General features: G+C 40.4%; 1 protein-coding gene across 7 annotated transcripts in view; it reads left to right on the top strand.

Annotated features, from left to right (window-relative positions):
• The window catches only part of ARID1B (AT-rich interaction domain 1B), a 336,644-nt gene that overhangs the window by 85,950 nt on the left and 233,874 nt on the right, over positions 1 to 16,820 (top strand). The gene's annotated exons all lie outside the window — the stretch shown is intronic.

Below are 16,820 nucleotides of genomic sequence, written 5' to 3'. Positions count from 1 at the left end.
TAAAGGGGGCTTCTCAGTAATTTGCTGCCTTCTCCCTACTGTATTTTCCTTATTTCCATTGTAGGTTTATGTCAGTCTAACTGTTTTGGAGATTATAACGCTGAAAGTAGTGTTTATTCTGGATGGATGATGGACTTTTTCTTGCCACCGGTTTCCTTTTATGTAAAACCCTGTAGTGTGATGTATCAGGTATTTTTATTATGGGAAGAAAACTGATACAAAATTTCATACAGATAATGTTTTATTTTTTGCTCTTTAGACATAATGTGAGCAAGCTTCTGCAGTCAGGTATAACTCTTAGTGTTGTGCGTTGGAATTGGTATTCGTCTTCATTTCTCATGTATTGTGGAAGTGTGAAGCCATTGCTCCTTTTCCTTGACTCACTTGACTTCAATATGCAATCTTATCCATAAAAGTAAACAGATAAAATAATTTCTGGGACTGTTCCAGTGACTTGTGACTTTCCATTCTTCTAATAAGCATAGAGGGGAAGGAGGAGAATGGGATTTATTTGAATGTTTGAACTGTAAGTTGTTTAGATCTTTGTTAAATTGATGGCATGGTCGGCAGAAAGGGAGTTTCATAAGAGGTGATTTGATAGTAATACTGGCATAGTTTACTATAGAGCCATATTGTAAGCCAGCATCAGTCATCCCCTCTTCATATCAGGAGCCTGCTGCGTAAAAACCATTAAAGGAAGAGCTTTGTTTTAAGCAAATTTATTGCAGTAGCAGATTCATTGATCATTAGGTATCGCCAGTAGATGTAGATACTGCTTTTGGTTTGTGTGTGGTTTTTTTTAACTTCTTTTTACCTTTACTGCTCTTTAAAAGAAAAAAGAGAAAGAAAGATGTGCTACACTACTACAGTGTTGCCCTTGGCAGGGTTTTTCATCTTGAAATGGCATATAAATGAATAAATGCTTCAGTTGTTTTTTCAGTTTTAAATCTTTTGCCATAAGTAGAAGTGATATTTTGCTCAAGAATGTAATGTAATTGCAAACTTAAACTGTCATCATTAAACATTATTTTGTTAAGATAGTGTGATGTATATTTTGGGTTATTATGCTTTCCAACTGGCTTTTAAACAGCCATGTTTATATATTTTCTTGTTTTATGTAGCATGTGTTCATATGTATCAAGATAGGATCGTGCCTTTGAGGTTTATTGTGTTATTTTATGAGTTGGGACCATATCGCTTTTTGACAGATGAAATGGATCTGCAAAATAATTATGGTCTCACTCTTAGTTAAACAAAAATAGTGATTTTATTCTGCACCTGCTGCTGTTATCCTGAAGTCATCCTTTGTTTTACATGTTCCTGGAAGCTTTCTCCTTGCAAGTTTCCAGAATAGAGTGGGATTATGTTGATCCTTTTTCTCACATGCATGCATGAGATTAAAAGGGGAAAAAAGTGTGGCAGATCCTTGAGGTGGGGCATGCGTGTGCACTTCTCTGGGGCATTGGTCCTTCTGGTTAACAGTGTGCGCCAAGAGGCTCTGTGTGTGTTTTTACATCATTCCCTTGTGGTTACTATGATTTTTTTTTTTTTTTCCTAAATGCCTTGAAGGAATAGTCAGGTAGTTCAGGCTCAGTCTTTAGTCTGTTTTTATTTAAAAGGAGAAAATGTTTTATAAACAAGCAAACAAACAAGACTCCCTCACCGTCAGGTTTTATTTAAATGTTCTAAAAGCTGGCCAAAACCTTGTTTTGCCCCGCCGTATAGTACCTTACCTACTGATAAGACCTACTGATCTTGGTGAGATTTTTTTCAACGCAAGTTGTTGTAGGACAAATAAAAATAGACTAACTAGTGGTTTTTTTCTGAGAGTGGGCCAGGGGGACGAATGCAATTCAGGCCAGTAAGAATTTGTGAATCATTTTGGTAGTCCCAAGTAGAATCCAAAGCGGAAAGCAGTGTGCGTGATGAGGTGGGAGGCGTCTCTGGTGACCCCTCGGTCAGTGTCTCTGGGCAGAGGGCTAGGGACCACTTACACTCCTGCAAGGGGCTGCGGCTTCTCTCCATTTCCCTGAACTAGGATCAATGGAGGCCATACATTTCAGGTTCCTGAACTGGTGACAATGGTTTGCACTAGTCTCAGTCGCAAGCCTGAGATGACGATGAGAATGTTCTTGCGCAGACATCTGTTTCTTATGTTGAGTCAGTGCAAGGTAGGACAGATAAAACATTACCCAATTTGAAACAGTCTTTGAAAATGTGAACAAAATGTGAAACTAATTAATCCGTTTTCATGTCCAAGCTGTATGACTGTCATGAAAACAGAACAAACTGTATTGTGGCAAAATGCATCAAATTATTAAAGTGATTTTGGTATAATGAGGATGAAGTCTTGTTTTTAAATTTGATATGAGCTGCTAAAGTTCTTTTAACAGTGTAATAAGCAGCATGTTAATTAACATTGTCAAGCTGTTTTGGGGTGTAACACTGTATGAAAATACTGTTGTTGTAAGTTAGGAATAGTTGTGTTACATGCAAATACCAGATTAATTAGTAAGTAATACAGATAGTCCTCGATGAGTCCAAATTTAAGCTTTATACCTCAACACAATTATTCTTTTTAATAAAATCTTCACTCTTAAGTTACTAGAATTAGCAGTCGACTGTACTGTAGTTCAGTCTCAAATCCTGCAGAATTTAATTTAAACTTCTTTAAGAAGTAACGTACAGCTGCCCACGGCTTAAAGTTGTAATAAAAATCATTTGTCCTTCTGTCCTCTTAACTTCTGTATCTGTAATCATCTACCACTAGATGAATGGTTGCACTTAATATTTGTTGTGTTATGAACCACGGGAAATCTGGGGAAGAACAAGCTTGTATGTTAATCTGACATTTGCTGCCAGGCATATAGGAAAGCATTCTTTGTGGAAGTTGGCTATTACAGTTATATGAGAACTCATAATCAAATTTAATGTTCAGAAGAGATTGTTGCCTGCCATCAGCAGTGGCTGACACCACTACTTGTGTACCGTAGATCCTTCATGGCTTCCGTCGTCTCAGCAGCAGAGGTGCTTAGTGCCCGGTGTATATTCACGCTGTCTTAAAATACTGGGCTTGTTTTTAGCTTAGAAGCAATTCTTTTCTTTCCAGGGTGAAGAGGTACAAGGGAGAAGTGATTCCTTTAAACCATTCACCCCCAAATTCATGGCACTAAGAACATTTGCTTCTGAAGTGCGCTTGTTGGTTGGCTTTTAGAAATCAGGGCTGCTTGTATGTAGTGTGCAGACACATGCCTAACAAGAAAGCACCTGGGTGAAAATTCTCATAAAGATATACGTACTTCTGTCAGCTTTTCCAGCCTCCTTTCTGTGGGACCTGAAATTAGGGACAAGGAAAAACAACAGTATAACTTTTTATGAAGGCATCCATTTTGGTATGTTGAACCTTTCTTTTGTTGTCAACCTACTTCAGAGTGCCCAGATAGATACCAAAAGGCAGAGTGCAGTCTTGACTTTTTGCATCTGTAATAAAGCTTGGCTGGGCTTGAGGGCGGAGGAGGGAAGGGGAGCAGGCTTTCAGCAGCTGGCTTCCAAACACACACCCCAACTTAAATACTAGCTTCTAGACAAGCCACCAGTGGCCAGCACCTCTGAAAGGCAGTTGTCACCTTACCTTGCTGAACACTGAAGTGATTTAAAAACAAACTGTTGAAATACTTAGGAACCGTACTGATCTTGTGCATAAAACTATTTTATCCTTCTTGAGCCTTTCTTAAGCACATGATGTTTTCAGGAAGGGCAAATGAGGTTTGAACCTGTGTAGGTTCAATGAACACTTAACTGATTGAAGTCTTTGCCAGTTAGATTTCTGCTTTTATAGAGTCTTATTTCATAATCATGATGCTGCTATAATAGCAAATAAGTATTAAGCATATGGCTGTTTATCTGTGTGGTGAAGGTTACTTACTCGTCTCAGGAGTTCAGTGAAACTGTGACTCCTGTTGTGCTACATCTTTTCCCAGTAGTGGGAATAGCTGATTATTGTCCAGTTGGGGAATGCTCTGTTTGCTCAGCATTGCTTATATCATTCCAGGAAATGTGTCAAAACCTTTCTCTTTTTCCCTCAGTGATTTATATCTGTATTTATAAGATTATAATAGGTGCTAGTTGGTCAGACTTCGAGAATGATCTTCCAGAGCCAAGTAGCTAGCAGGAATAGTCAGGCAGAAAAAACAAGGATAATTGTCTGTAAACTCACACCTGAGCACGAACACAAAATTGAGGGCATAGCATGGAGCAGCACTCAGAGCAGCACAGGCTTATTTTTGCTGAAGGCATGTTGACCAAACCCAAAAAACTACATTTAGATTTTGAGAAGACTGTCTTGACCCTGTTATTATAAAGCAAGCATTTACAGATATGGTGATCAATTTAGCCAAATAAAAATCAGCTCCAGCCTATTAAGTCTGAAGCCTTTAAAGTTAGCATGCATAACTACCCCTTACACATATCTGTCTTTGTAGTAACTTGGATTTGTTAAGTGATATTACTGGGAAAGGAGCAGTATTTTATCTTGCAAAGTGGTACTACTGCATATGTATAAAATGTAGCAAGCTTGTTTATACTTCGGTTTTATAATCTTCCAAAGGGCTGTTGGTGAAAGTATTTGTTTGCCTCTGTGTTGTCTTAACAATTGTATGGCACCCTCAGTTTAAAGTTCCCTCAAGTGTAGTTAAACATTTTCCCAGTCTGTTTGTTCTTTTGCTGTGTTCATCTATTAATGGTTTTCTGCCAAAAGTAGGCTTTTCTGTTTGCAGTTTGAAGGAGGAATTTTGAAGGTCGCCTTTCTTCTCCTGAGAAACCAGCAAGTGCACCTCTTCAGGCATCTGCTGCTGATGGGGGTTTGATGATAGCTGGCCGGATAGTCAGAGGAGATGGGTCAGAGCACACTGCAAACCTGTTTGGCAGGAATGTCCATGACCACCTGTACCTTGCTAGTTTTTAGCTTTTATTCCCGTGTTTTTGTATCATTCTAAACCACGTAGACATACCGCAGCTCTTGTGCTTGTAAGATGAGCAATGCAGAAAGGCCTGAGTCCTGATGATTTTTTTCATATACTAAAACGAAGTTAGCATACAATATAATAAAGAAACTCTGGAATAAGAGCCTCCTTTCAGCTAAATTGGAAAGAGAGAAAACTTAGTCTCTGGGGAAGAGGGAAGTCCTGTTTTACTCCTTTATTTTCAGGTGGTCAGTTACTTACATGCAATTAGTTTGTAGAATCAGCAGGCAATGTCCCATGTCCGTAACAAAAATCTCTGTAAAGCATTCTAGTGCAAAAGGTGGGGATGCCAAATCATTTTTTCAAACTAAAAACTTTGGTATGTATAAAGTAATTAATCCTGAAAGGAAACATTTTTCATCTCAACATAAAAAACTATGTAAAATCTATCATGGATTTAGTATGTTATGCTTAGAGAAAAGTCTTTTTAATGAGTTTAGAAATACAGTTAAGATACATGTGTTCAAATGTATTTCTCAAAGTTCTCAAATCAGTGGTTTGGCTTTGATCCACAAGGTGGTATTATTGTTGTTATGATGGTGGTGGTATTTAAAGTCTCTAAATTCTTATTTCTCTCTATTTAAATCACAGAAGGTTAATTAAAGCAGTTCTTTATTTTGCGATTGCTTGGGAATATTAACCTTGCAAAGCCTGCATTAAGTCAGCGAAGTGATAGAATTGCATTTGCTTTATAAAATAACTTTACAAGAGCAAAGACAAAGCCATTTATAGTTCAGTGCCATTAATTGCTTGGCATTTAGATATTAGTGTAGGAGTCAATTAATTAACTTGATAGTAAAACTATGGGAATGCAGGCTGATAAAACTATTTTGTTTCAGGAGATTAGGGATCATAACTATTGTTGCTCCCCTTACCACTCTCCTTATTACTCGATTTTCTTTTACTGTTATTCTGAGAGCAGAATTAATATCCCAGAAATAATTTTATCCCTACCTTTGAAATTTAGCAGTAAATTAAACAGAATAGCGAGTTTATCAAAAGATACCTGATCATGTAATAGTCATTTACTTTGATCCATTAATCTGATGGCTGTTCATAGACAAAGTTGTCTAAACAAATGTTTTAGAATATAAATGCACAAATCCTGTTTTAAGAAAATTTTTAAAATGCAAATAGTATAGTACTATGAATTAAGTGATAAGGTTGTAAAGTCTGAAAAGTACTAATAAATCTGAGTTGCAGGGTTTTTTTGTTTTCTGGGGTTTTTTCAGTTCTGTATGAGCAGTATATATTCCATTTCAGTGGTCTTGTAAATTACACCTCATGGCCAGTTGCAATATAGCAGTATTCTCTTATGGCCTTTAAATTAACACACATTTTTTTCCTCAGAGGTAAGGAAAATAAGTTTGTTAATATTTCCTGGCATAAAATTTACCACTGTATTTTTTTGGCTGCCCATATTTTCTTTAATAATTGAAGATGTTCAGTGTACATATATTTAGTTTTATTTTCTGTATTTTGAATTGGGATTTTGTTGTTGAGACGATGTATTATCTTGAATATAGGTCAGCATATATTTTATATTATCCTTTCCAGTATTTTCCGTTTACTGCATTTCTCCTACTGTAGTGGGATTTAGAATAGATTTTGGAGCATGCAGCTGAAATCTTAGTGTTTTAGTTGTTGCAGTCAGGTATGGACAACAAAGAATGAAATAGCAAAGTCAAAGTAAATAAGATACCACTTAAAAAACAAGTTTACCTTTTCATGTTGACAAAACTGCTTGGTGTTTTTATTGCAGGAGAGAGGAAAACAACTGCTGGTCTTGATGAGCTGTCCCTCGATAAATCAAGCTCTGCAAGAGCACAGCCTCTCTCTTCATGTCTTCCTCATGCTTTTCCCTGATTGCCAAGTACTCGCCCTGGGTATCTTCCACATGCATGTTTTTAGGTAGAAAATTAAATAACTACCTATATGTGTTTGGTTTTTGGGTGTCTGCGTACAGAATTCATAAAGATCGTGCTCCTTCACCCTCACAAAAAAGGAGAGGTTTATTGTTGCTTTATTACCTAGCAATCCTTTACCAACTTTTAATCAAAGTTACTGGTTTTTTTCATTGCTGTATTAAAGAGTAGTCAGTGGTCTGGTCTCAGACTTTTAAGTTTTCTTCACTTCTTTCACTTGTTCTCTACCCCATTACACCCTCCTCCCACCACTCCCAACACCAGCCCACTTGGGAATACTTTCTTTTGAAAAAATTGTGGTTGTGGTGATGGTAGTGAAGACTTTTCTACCTCAAAGATTAAAGAAATTGTTTGCTGCTGTTGGTTTAAAGTGTTGTATTGTGCAGACCATTGATTTGCTTCTGCTGGTGGGTGCTTCCTTCTGGAAATTATTGTTCTCTTTCCACTCCTTGGACTCAGTTATTTTTCCACGTGGTGGATGGATTCAAAGGTTGTTGCACAAGATACTCTGTGTCTTCACAGACTGCAGAGAAAGAGAGGATGGTAATGCAGCTAACTCTCTACTTCCAGTAGCCCCAAATGTAACACGCTAACCCTCTCACATACTGAAAAATTTAAGTTAACCAAAACAGTAGAGACCAGCTGAGAAAACCTTCTTTACCAAAATTATTACAGACTTCTTTGCACCTGAGCTTCAGTGAGCAACTGATGTCATCTACCTGGACTTGTGCACAACATCTTGTCTCTAAACTGGAGAGACATGGATTTGACGGATGGACCACTCAATGGCTAATGAAGTGGCTGGATGGTCACACTTGAAGAGTTGCAGTCAACATCTCAATGTCCAAGTGGAGAACAGTGATGAGTGGTGTACTCATGGGTTGGTTATTGGGACCAGTGCAGTTTAAGATCTTTGTCAGCGACATGGACAGTGGGATTGAGTGCACCACACCAAGCTGCATGGTGTGGTCAACACGCTGGAGGGAAGGGATTCCATCCAGAGGGACCTTGACAGGCTTGAGAGGTGGGCCCATGCGAACCTCATGAAGTTCAACAAGGCCAAGTGCAAGGTCCTGTACATGGTTCAGGGCAATACCAAGCACAAATACAGGCTGGGCGATGAGTGGATTGAGATTGAGAGCAGCACTAAGGAGAAGGACTTGGGGGTGTTGGTTGATGAAAAGCTCTACATGACCCCGCAATGTGAGCTTGCAGCCCAGAAAACCAACTGTATCCTGGGCTGTATCAAAAGAAGTGTAACTGCTTTCATGAGACCCCACCTGGAGTACTGTGTTCAGCTCTGGGGCCCCCAACATAAGAAGGATATGGACCTGCTGGAGCAAGTCCAGAGGAGGGCCACAAAGGTGATCAGAGGGTTGGAGCACCTCTCCTGTGAAGACAGGCTGAGAGAGTTGGGGTTGTTCAGCCTGGAGAAGAGAAGGCTTCAGGGAGACCTTATAGCAGCCTTCCAGTACCTAAAGGGGGCCTACAAGAAAGCTGGAGAGGGACTTTTTACAAGGGCGTGTAGTGAAAGGACAAGGGGTGATGGCTTTAAACTGAAAGAGGGTAGATTTAGATTAGATGTGAGGAAGAAGCTCTCCACTGTGAGGGTGGTGAGGCACTGGAACGGGTTGCCCAGAGAGGCTGTGGATGCCCCATCCCTGGCAGTGTTTAAGGCCAGGTTGGATGGGGCTTTGAGCAACCTGGTCTAGTGGAAGGTGTCCCTGCCTATAGCAGGGGGGTTGGAACTAGATGATCTTTAAGGTCGCTTCCAACCCAAACCATTCTATGATTCCTTCTCCTATGATTCTGCTGTTGATAAAATAGTAGATAAACCTCATTTCAATCATTTAAGAGACCTCCATGGTAGAGTATTAGGGAATAAGTTAACAGGTGTCAGTAGACTGTGATATAAATGTTGTCTATAACATAATACAGCTTTATATTGGGGGGGGGGACACGGACAAGGTAGCAAACAAACCCACAAAACAAACCTCACCATTCTGTTTTGTTGGGTTTTGGTTTTTTTATGCGACCTCAGTGAAGTTTTGGGTGTTGCTTGCAACCCTTCTTCACAGATTTACAGGTTTTCATGAGCCTTTAGATGAAGTCTTGGCTTATAGCTCGAAGCACAGTTACAAACGTGCCCGTAAGAAAACACTGAAGAAATGTTTCCTGGTCTCAAGTGAGGAAGTCTCATCCTTGGGTACCTAGCTCGATTAGCCTAGAGGTAGCAGCTGCTCTCGGTGCAGCTTTTCTCTTTATTCTGTAAGCTGGCTTCAGGCTTTCAGCTCTGCTGTAAGCTGCGGGCAGTGCTCTGACCTCGTTTCTGCCAGCCAGCCGTATGCTTGGGAGAGCTTCCTCGGCAGCAGCAGGCAGTCTGGGGCAGGCTGCTGCCCTCTGGGGCACAGAGCCCCCTCAGCTCCCTGCTTCTGTGGCAGCCGAGTTGAAAGAAATGGCATGTTTTAAATCCTGCCCTCTCCTGCGTTTTGTTGGGTTTAGCTCTTCCTTAGGGGTGCGGAGCTGTGTCTCAGTCCAGCTTTGTGTCTCGGGTTTGCTGAAGAGATGCGTTCCTCCCCAAGTTTTAGGAAGGACTAGTGTGGCAGGGGAGGATGCTGGATGACACAAAATCTGTAAGTCATTACATTAATGTGGTAGTCTGTCCCAAGTGACTATAAAGAATAGGACATGTAAAAATTGCCAGGGCTCTTTTTTTTTTTTTTTTTTTTTTTTTTTTTAAATATAGCTTTGTCAGTGAAAGGATGGGCAGGGAGAGGAAGGAGTGGGTGTAGAAAATGAAAGCGTGGCGGGACTGCCCAGTCTTGTAGGGTTTTTTTACGAAAAGTCCAACAAACTCTTTAAACATGGGAAAATTAATGGAAATATAATGCTCGTTTTACCCCTTATTTCCAAGTTACGTTTCTCAGATCACCTCTTCAGGTTCTCTCTCATCTCTTCATTCACACTGGAACTTTGCATCTGTAGAAAAAAACCTACCTTTTTTTGCCTGTAAATGAAGAACTGACAGCTGTTTATCAGGCTGTGCAATGTGCAACAGTCACATTTTAATACGAACATCAAACTCACCTATTTTTTTCATGTGGCATGTTACAAGTATGAGAGAAGAAAACTAGAAGAAATGTCTTGTTTCTGATTAAATCCACTATTGATATGCTCTGTGATCCATGGAATGCAATAGTGGCAGAAAGAGAATAGCAAGATAAGGGTTTCTGAGAATGATTTCATCTTGGAACTCTTCCTCCATCACTTGCTTAACGTGGCTCCTGGAGGCCATATAGATGAGACACATGTGAAAACGGACTAGAGCATTTAGGAAAAGAGACCCTTCTCTCTTGTTTGTTGGCTCAGATTACCCGATATGTGACTAGAAGCTATGCTGTCCAAACAATGTTCTTCCTGTAAGATGTGGGGGGCTTTTTTGACCTTATCTGCTTTTAAAATGCTTTCGGTGTATTCTGCAGGGGAAAACCTTCCGTAGTTAGGTAGTCTGAGTTTCTAATAAGTTCCTGACAGTTTTGATGGACTGAGCCTTAATAATATATTTGCTTACCTGAATTAACTATCTTTTGCATCAACTGCTGCCTGCTACGCAAAGTATATTTTTTCTTTTCCCCTCCCGTGTCTTAAGACTTAACTTGGTTGTCATTCTGTGATAATTGGGATCCTGAAGGGAGAAAATGGTGTTCCCATTGTAGGTGTTTTTTGGGTTTTTTTTGTTTTTTTTTAATTAGCTTAAAAAAGAGATCTAGGAAATAGTAAATTTTAGAATGAAACTGCAGGTATCTTGGAAGGGAAGGTATTAATATCATTGAAGAAGAAGATGAGATGTCTTACTGACAATGACTGGTCTACACCTGAGGCATCCAAACTGGCAAGTTTTCCAAATTTCTCCAGGTACATGGTAGGATTTTTCTCTGAGGAGTTAGGTGTGATTTCTGGATGAACTATCTCCTTTTGGAAAAGGAAAGGACTATTTTGCTTTGGCACTTCTCTGAAGCTCTTGATTTCCTCTAGTACCTGTAATGAAGACCAAGACTGAAATTAACCTGGTAAGGCGAAGTATCACCTTCGTTTCTGAGGGCACAATCCTGCCCTGGCTTGACTGCGGGGAAATGATAACCACCTGAAAGAAGAGCAGTCGCTGCTTGTCAGCCCCACTGGAAGCAACAATCAACAATAGCATCAGCATGTTGAGGTAGATGCCAGCCTGTTGCTTGCTGTACTTCAGGACATCTGCTTTCCTTGTCTCCATTCAGGTTTTCGTGGTGGTGCTGGTAGAGGGTTGGCTTGAAATGATTTATGTATTCTGGTTATGAGCAGGGTTTATTTACTTGATCACATAAACACAGACTAGCATGTTGAAGAGGATTACCAGACCGCATTGGTAATCCACCTCCGGTGGTTAGCACTCTCTTCTTTTTTGTTGTTGTAATAGATGCTGGGACCTACCAAACAATTTTTTTCCTGCAATCACCTGTTCCCTCTGTGCAGTAAGAGAGTTCTTTGCTGGTTTGGGCACAATGCTCTCCAGCTGCAAGATACCAATTTCCTTTTCTTTGAGGCTTTAGGGTTTTTTGTTTGTTTTGTTTTTTCTATTTCTGATTCATAAAATTCAGGACATATATATGCATTTCTTCTTGACCCAGGATCTTCTGCGGGAGTCCATCTATATCCTGCAGGATCTCTGCAGACCATCTGCCCAGGATTCAAGCAAACCTCTCTGCTCTTTTGTCCTTAGTAGATTGTTGCCCACAGGGCTGCATTCTGTTTGCTGCTTGCGTGAGACTCAGTGTTGCCTGTGCCCCTGGGCATAACATTTTTCCTGAGTGCAGCCTTACCTACAATATTCCTCTAACAGGTTGGCTGTCCTTTGTTGTCAGTTTTGTGCTGCCAGAGAGTGTACAGCTTGGGAGGTGACATGTTAGTTATTAGGTTGGGCTAGAAGTTGGCTGTATAGGAATACGTCACCATTCTGGTAAGTAAATTTTTTTTTTTATTGTAGCTTTTTACTGCAGAAGGTGGAAAGAGAGGAAATGTGTTGGTATGTATTTACCTACACAGAATGAACAGATGCTTGGCTAAGTGATAACAAGGAATGTCCTTCCATAGCCTGTAACATATCGCTTGCCTTCTTTCTGTTCCACAGTATCCCTTCAGAGATGAGTAAAATAATCTTGTATTGTAAGGCTGTATGCTCCTCTTGGCTGCTGCACTGGGTCCTGACTTCCATTCTCAAGTTGTCTCAGAAAAAAAAAAAAAAACCAAAACCCACATTTGCTTTCAATTTTGCTGTTGTCACATTGCTGTAGAATTCACTGCTCTCACACTTGAAGTCTTCTAAGGATCAACCAACTGAATCAAGAACATAAGCTAAAATAGTTTTTAATGAGTTTTTCAAATTGAAGTCTAGCATACTATTTTCCATAAATTATTTTCCTTGTATTTAACCATCATGGTACTTATCTTTGTGGGTGGTCATGTCATCCCTCTGAAATTTGCTGCAGTAGAAGTGGATGAAGCCTGAATGATATTTCTCACCCAGCCCTTCTTTAAATGTGGTTTCCCCCAAACATTAATGTTTTCACTATGCTTTCATTTTCCATTAAAAATAACTTAAACTATTTAATAACTAGATCTTATCTTCTTAGGTAGAACTTATAAAAAATGTGCATTTCATCTACATGGTTTCAAGCATTATCAGCACTATATTCATTCAGGTTTGCAGGGAACATGTAAATGTGGACAGACTTCCTTGTTTTGAACTAGGTCCAGCTAGGGAATGAACGCATGACACTAACTAGCCTTGCACATCAAAAGGGAAAAGGTTGTCTATCTGTGGCCTACTCTGAAGTGGTTGCAGTGCAGTTGACTTGGGCTGCAGTTTGGTGGCTGGTGGAGCTGGCCTTATGGCTGGTGCTGCCAGAGGAGGGAAGTTTACTTCCTCTCTTTGCTCACCCAACCCCTCCCGTAGGCCAGCTCTGCTCAGTAACCCATGATAAAGCTGGGGGGAGAGGGGTTACTTTTCTGGCAAGTTTTAAGTTGCACCATTTCACAAAGTGGTCTAATAAAGACCACTAACACAAACTAAGGGGTTGTGTGTCCAACTGCAACAGTTGTGGGAGGCAGGAACAAGGGGCTTTTGACTTTATTGCAGGCTGATACATTGGCTCACTTGGTCGCTTTAAACCTCTGTGTTAGTGAAATCCCACACCAGAATTAGAGACTTGAAAAGTTTGTAAGATGAGTACAGTAACAGCGAGTAAAAGGGAAGAAAATACCGTTTCCTCCCTTACTCCTCAGACTACACAAATCTTGAGCTCCATCCGTATACCACAATTTGCAGAGCAAGCTAAAAGTGTATGTGAATGGGAGGTAAATAACTAGTCCTGTCTCTGTGGATGATAAGCAATTGGTTGTTGTTATTATTACCCAAATAGAATAATTGTATGTGGATTGATTTCTGAACAGCTTACCCAATACATAGGTTTTAGGCTGTGTATATGTAGGCATAGTCCCTTTTTTTTTGTCTACCTGTTTCACAGTATAAATGTTTTTTGAAAAGTCTAAAAAGTCTAAACTTCAGCTATTTTGAGTATCATTTTGTGAGTTGCTGGTTATTTGTCCCTATGCCTTTTCTAAAATCTGATGGGGGGAAACCCTGCTTTTAGTTATTTTACAACTTTGTTGACAGTTTGTGCTATAACAGCTATGATATGATTGGGTTTATGCCAAGTTGGGAGGTTCTGAGTGGAAACTTGTAGCCTTCTGTTTATAAAAGCCTGGATTTCTTTCTTACACACATGCTCTTCTATGGGAGGAAGGATTTTCTGTGATTCATAAAAAAAATCATAAGCTTTGCTTTGAAAGCTGATGCCATTGATGGATGAAATATTGGGAGTCGAAATAAAAAAAAATCAGGGATCCCAGGAGAAGATTGAGCCCTAGTATCAACTGGGGACTCCTCAGCCATGACTGTATGTAGTGCAACACATGGTAACATGTTCCTCTTCGCCTTACGTTTCCTCTGTTCAGTCCCCAATAAATCCATTCCTAGATGCTAGAAAGAAAAATGACCTTTCAAAACTGAAAGTGAGAATTGCCAATTCCATGCATTTCTTCAGTGACGGACAATTTACCCTAATACTTCTGTCCTTATTTCTTATTTATCTCTTAATCTGTTGTATCTATTCTGTAATATGCTGTATGTTAACAAAGTTTCCTACTGCAGTACTGAAGAAAGGCAGTAGGGATTTTCTCTCCCGTTTTTCAGTGAAAATGATACTAAGCACTATTTTGGTTATGAAGCCAACCTCTTAGTGTAATATGCTATTATTTAATTGTCATTATGTTTAGTATATAAATGGACTGTTTTTATTGGACAACACATAGGTATAAACACATAAAATTATACACACAGCACCATGCATATTTCATCTGGGAGATTCCCATGCCTGCAACTTACTGAGAGTAAACTGATTCTTTCCTTCTCAAGAGCCGCTTTGCAAGTTTCCAGTGATCCAAGTATCTAAATGACTTTATGGAGAATATAAGAAAGAGTATGTGATCTCGTCCCATTTGGAGTGCACAGGTATCTGCATCATAACAAACACAGATGTCTGCAGTATTTGTTTCCAAACTTCATCTGGAATTGAGCAAATGGATTTGATTTTTCAGAAAGGAAAGCACAGTCAGAAAGGAAAGCATGATGAAAATGGTGCATTTAAAAAGACAAAGTGTGTCATGTCTGGGGTTTTTAATGTGCTCTTCAGTGTGTGGAAAGACATTTCATAGATAGTGTTCAAATACCCAGGTAAAAGTAAATTCCATTCGACATGCAGTATTTCTCAAGAGAAAGCGTGCTGTCTCTTCCCTCTCCTGCTCCGGTCCCCCTGGAAATTTCAGTAGGAAGTGAGGTTAAAATCTTGCAAACATGTGGGAAGAACCATGCTTGGTACTTTGTAAGGAATTAATGGCTCTTGATTTTTCAAAATATAAAACATGTTTTGCTTCCCAGAGAAATCCTGTAGGGTCTGTTTGGAAAAAGGAACAATTGTGTTTCTAAAATGACGTCTCCTAAATTGAATATTCCATTTATCCTTTTTCACCACTCTTGGTATTTCTGGGTGGTTTTTTGTTGTTGCTGTTTTAACAAGTGGTTCTTATTTAGTGTATTTTTTTAAGAATTAGGAAGAGGAGAGTCGAACGCTGAACTGGAAGTTGAAATCTGGGGTTGCTGGGTTTATTACAGATGCCCGTGCAGCGACAACCCCTAGCATGCATGTGCGTGAGTGTGTGTGTGTGCGTGCGCGTTTTTAAATAAAAAGGAAAGCAGAGGTTTGCTCATTTGTTTGCCTATTGTGAAGCTGTCCTGCACCTTTCTACTCCTTTGTACTGGGGTGAAGGCTGCTGAATGGAGGCCTTGTGCCATTTGTTGATTTTAAACCTCACTGTTAATCCACAGGAACCTGCTGGTGTGCGCAGCAGGAGAGCTGTGTGACAAGTGGAAATCTGGGAGGGGGGGAGTGTGGGGGGTCACAGGGGATAATAATCATTCAGCCATCAGCCTTTGTCACCCTTAAGCCTAATTGTTACCCTCTGCTGGTAACCACATTGAAGTGCTGGCCTTTTAAGTGTTTCTTGATTTTACTTGGCACAGGCTTAGGGATAGGATCGTTTATTGCTGGGTTTTCATCGTATTAGGTTTGCTGGGGTTTGTTTTATTAGCCCCGTTGAATTTTCTGCGTCCCTTAAAATAATTCGGGAGAGTCCAAAGTGGTGGAAGGCTCTGAATGGAAACAGTACGGTTGTTAACAAGTTTCCCTCTGTCAGGAGCTGGGCTAAAAAGAGAGACAGAAAGCTTTCCTGCTCTGCAAGCCAGCTGCCTTGCAGAGTCCGTGCCTGAGCAGTAACAGTTGATGCGGATGCGCGGCTGTCCGAGCAGCCCTTTCTAAGCAGCAGCAAGGTGATGTTCAGGCTACAGGGGGATGGGGCAGAGGACAGCTTCCCCTGCCCCTCCACACCAGGAGCGCGTGTGTGCTTTCAGGTACGTGTCAGAAGTGAAGGTGTGAGGGCGACTGAAGCAAATTGAACAGGTAGTAAACTCGGGAGGGGGAGAGGAGAATTAAAGCATTTAAAAACAACAAAGAAAAACCTTTAAGGTGAGATATATTTTCTAGCAGTTGGGAACTGGTTCTTCAACTTCCCCTGCCAGTTGCACATGCTGAAGTCAGTATTGTGCTTTCTGTTGTTTTCCTTGAAGTTAGTGTACAAGCTGCTATAGTAGCTAAAATGAAGCCTGAACCTAAGGCTTTGCAATGGGCAAGTATCTATACGTGTGAAGTAAGCTTGTGTCGCGGGCCGGGGGATGGCGTGGGGGAGGTTGTTTCGTTGCTCCCCCCGCCCTTGGGTGGTGGGTGTTGTGTTAGGCTATTACCTAAGACTGCTTGGGCTTGTGTAGGGAGGAAAATCCCCAGGTTGCTGGTACAGGCTTTGGAGCTGCTCTTGATCCAGTACACCATGCGACGTGCCTCCAGCAGATGCAGCCACTGCGTTGTGTACTACAACCTGATAGCCAGTGTTTGAAAGTTGTGCCAGTAGTAGTGATGGTAAATCCAGGGTCGTTACAGGAGTCTGATTACACAGCAGGATTACAATCTTATTTTCAAGTCCAGTCTTCCACCTGGCTCAGTACTTCATCAAAATGCTTGAGAATACATCTCAGAGCAGGATGAACGTTTTGAACACTTTGTGCTTGCTACTCTTTTACAGTAAAAGGGGGTCGTTTATTTAACAGGCTTGGTTTTCTGTGTTTCCCCATGTTCCAGTGGTATGATTCCCTGCTGCTTGTCATCAT

Source organism: Harpia harpyja, chromosome 4, assembly GCF_026419915.1.
Source record: "Harpia harpyja isolate bHarHar1 chromosome 4, bHarHar1 primary haplotype, whole genome shotgun sequence".
NCBI classification, from domain to species: Eukaryota; Metazoa; Chordata; class Aves; order Accipitriformes; family Accipitridae; genus Harpia; species Harpia harpyja.
Note: the sequence above shows the minus strand (reverse complement) of the source record. Positions and strands in the feature narration are given on the sequence as shown.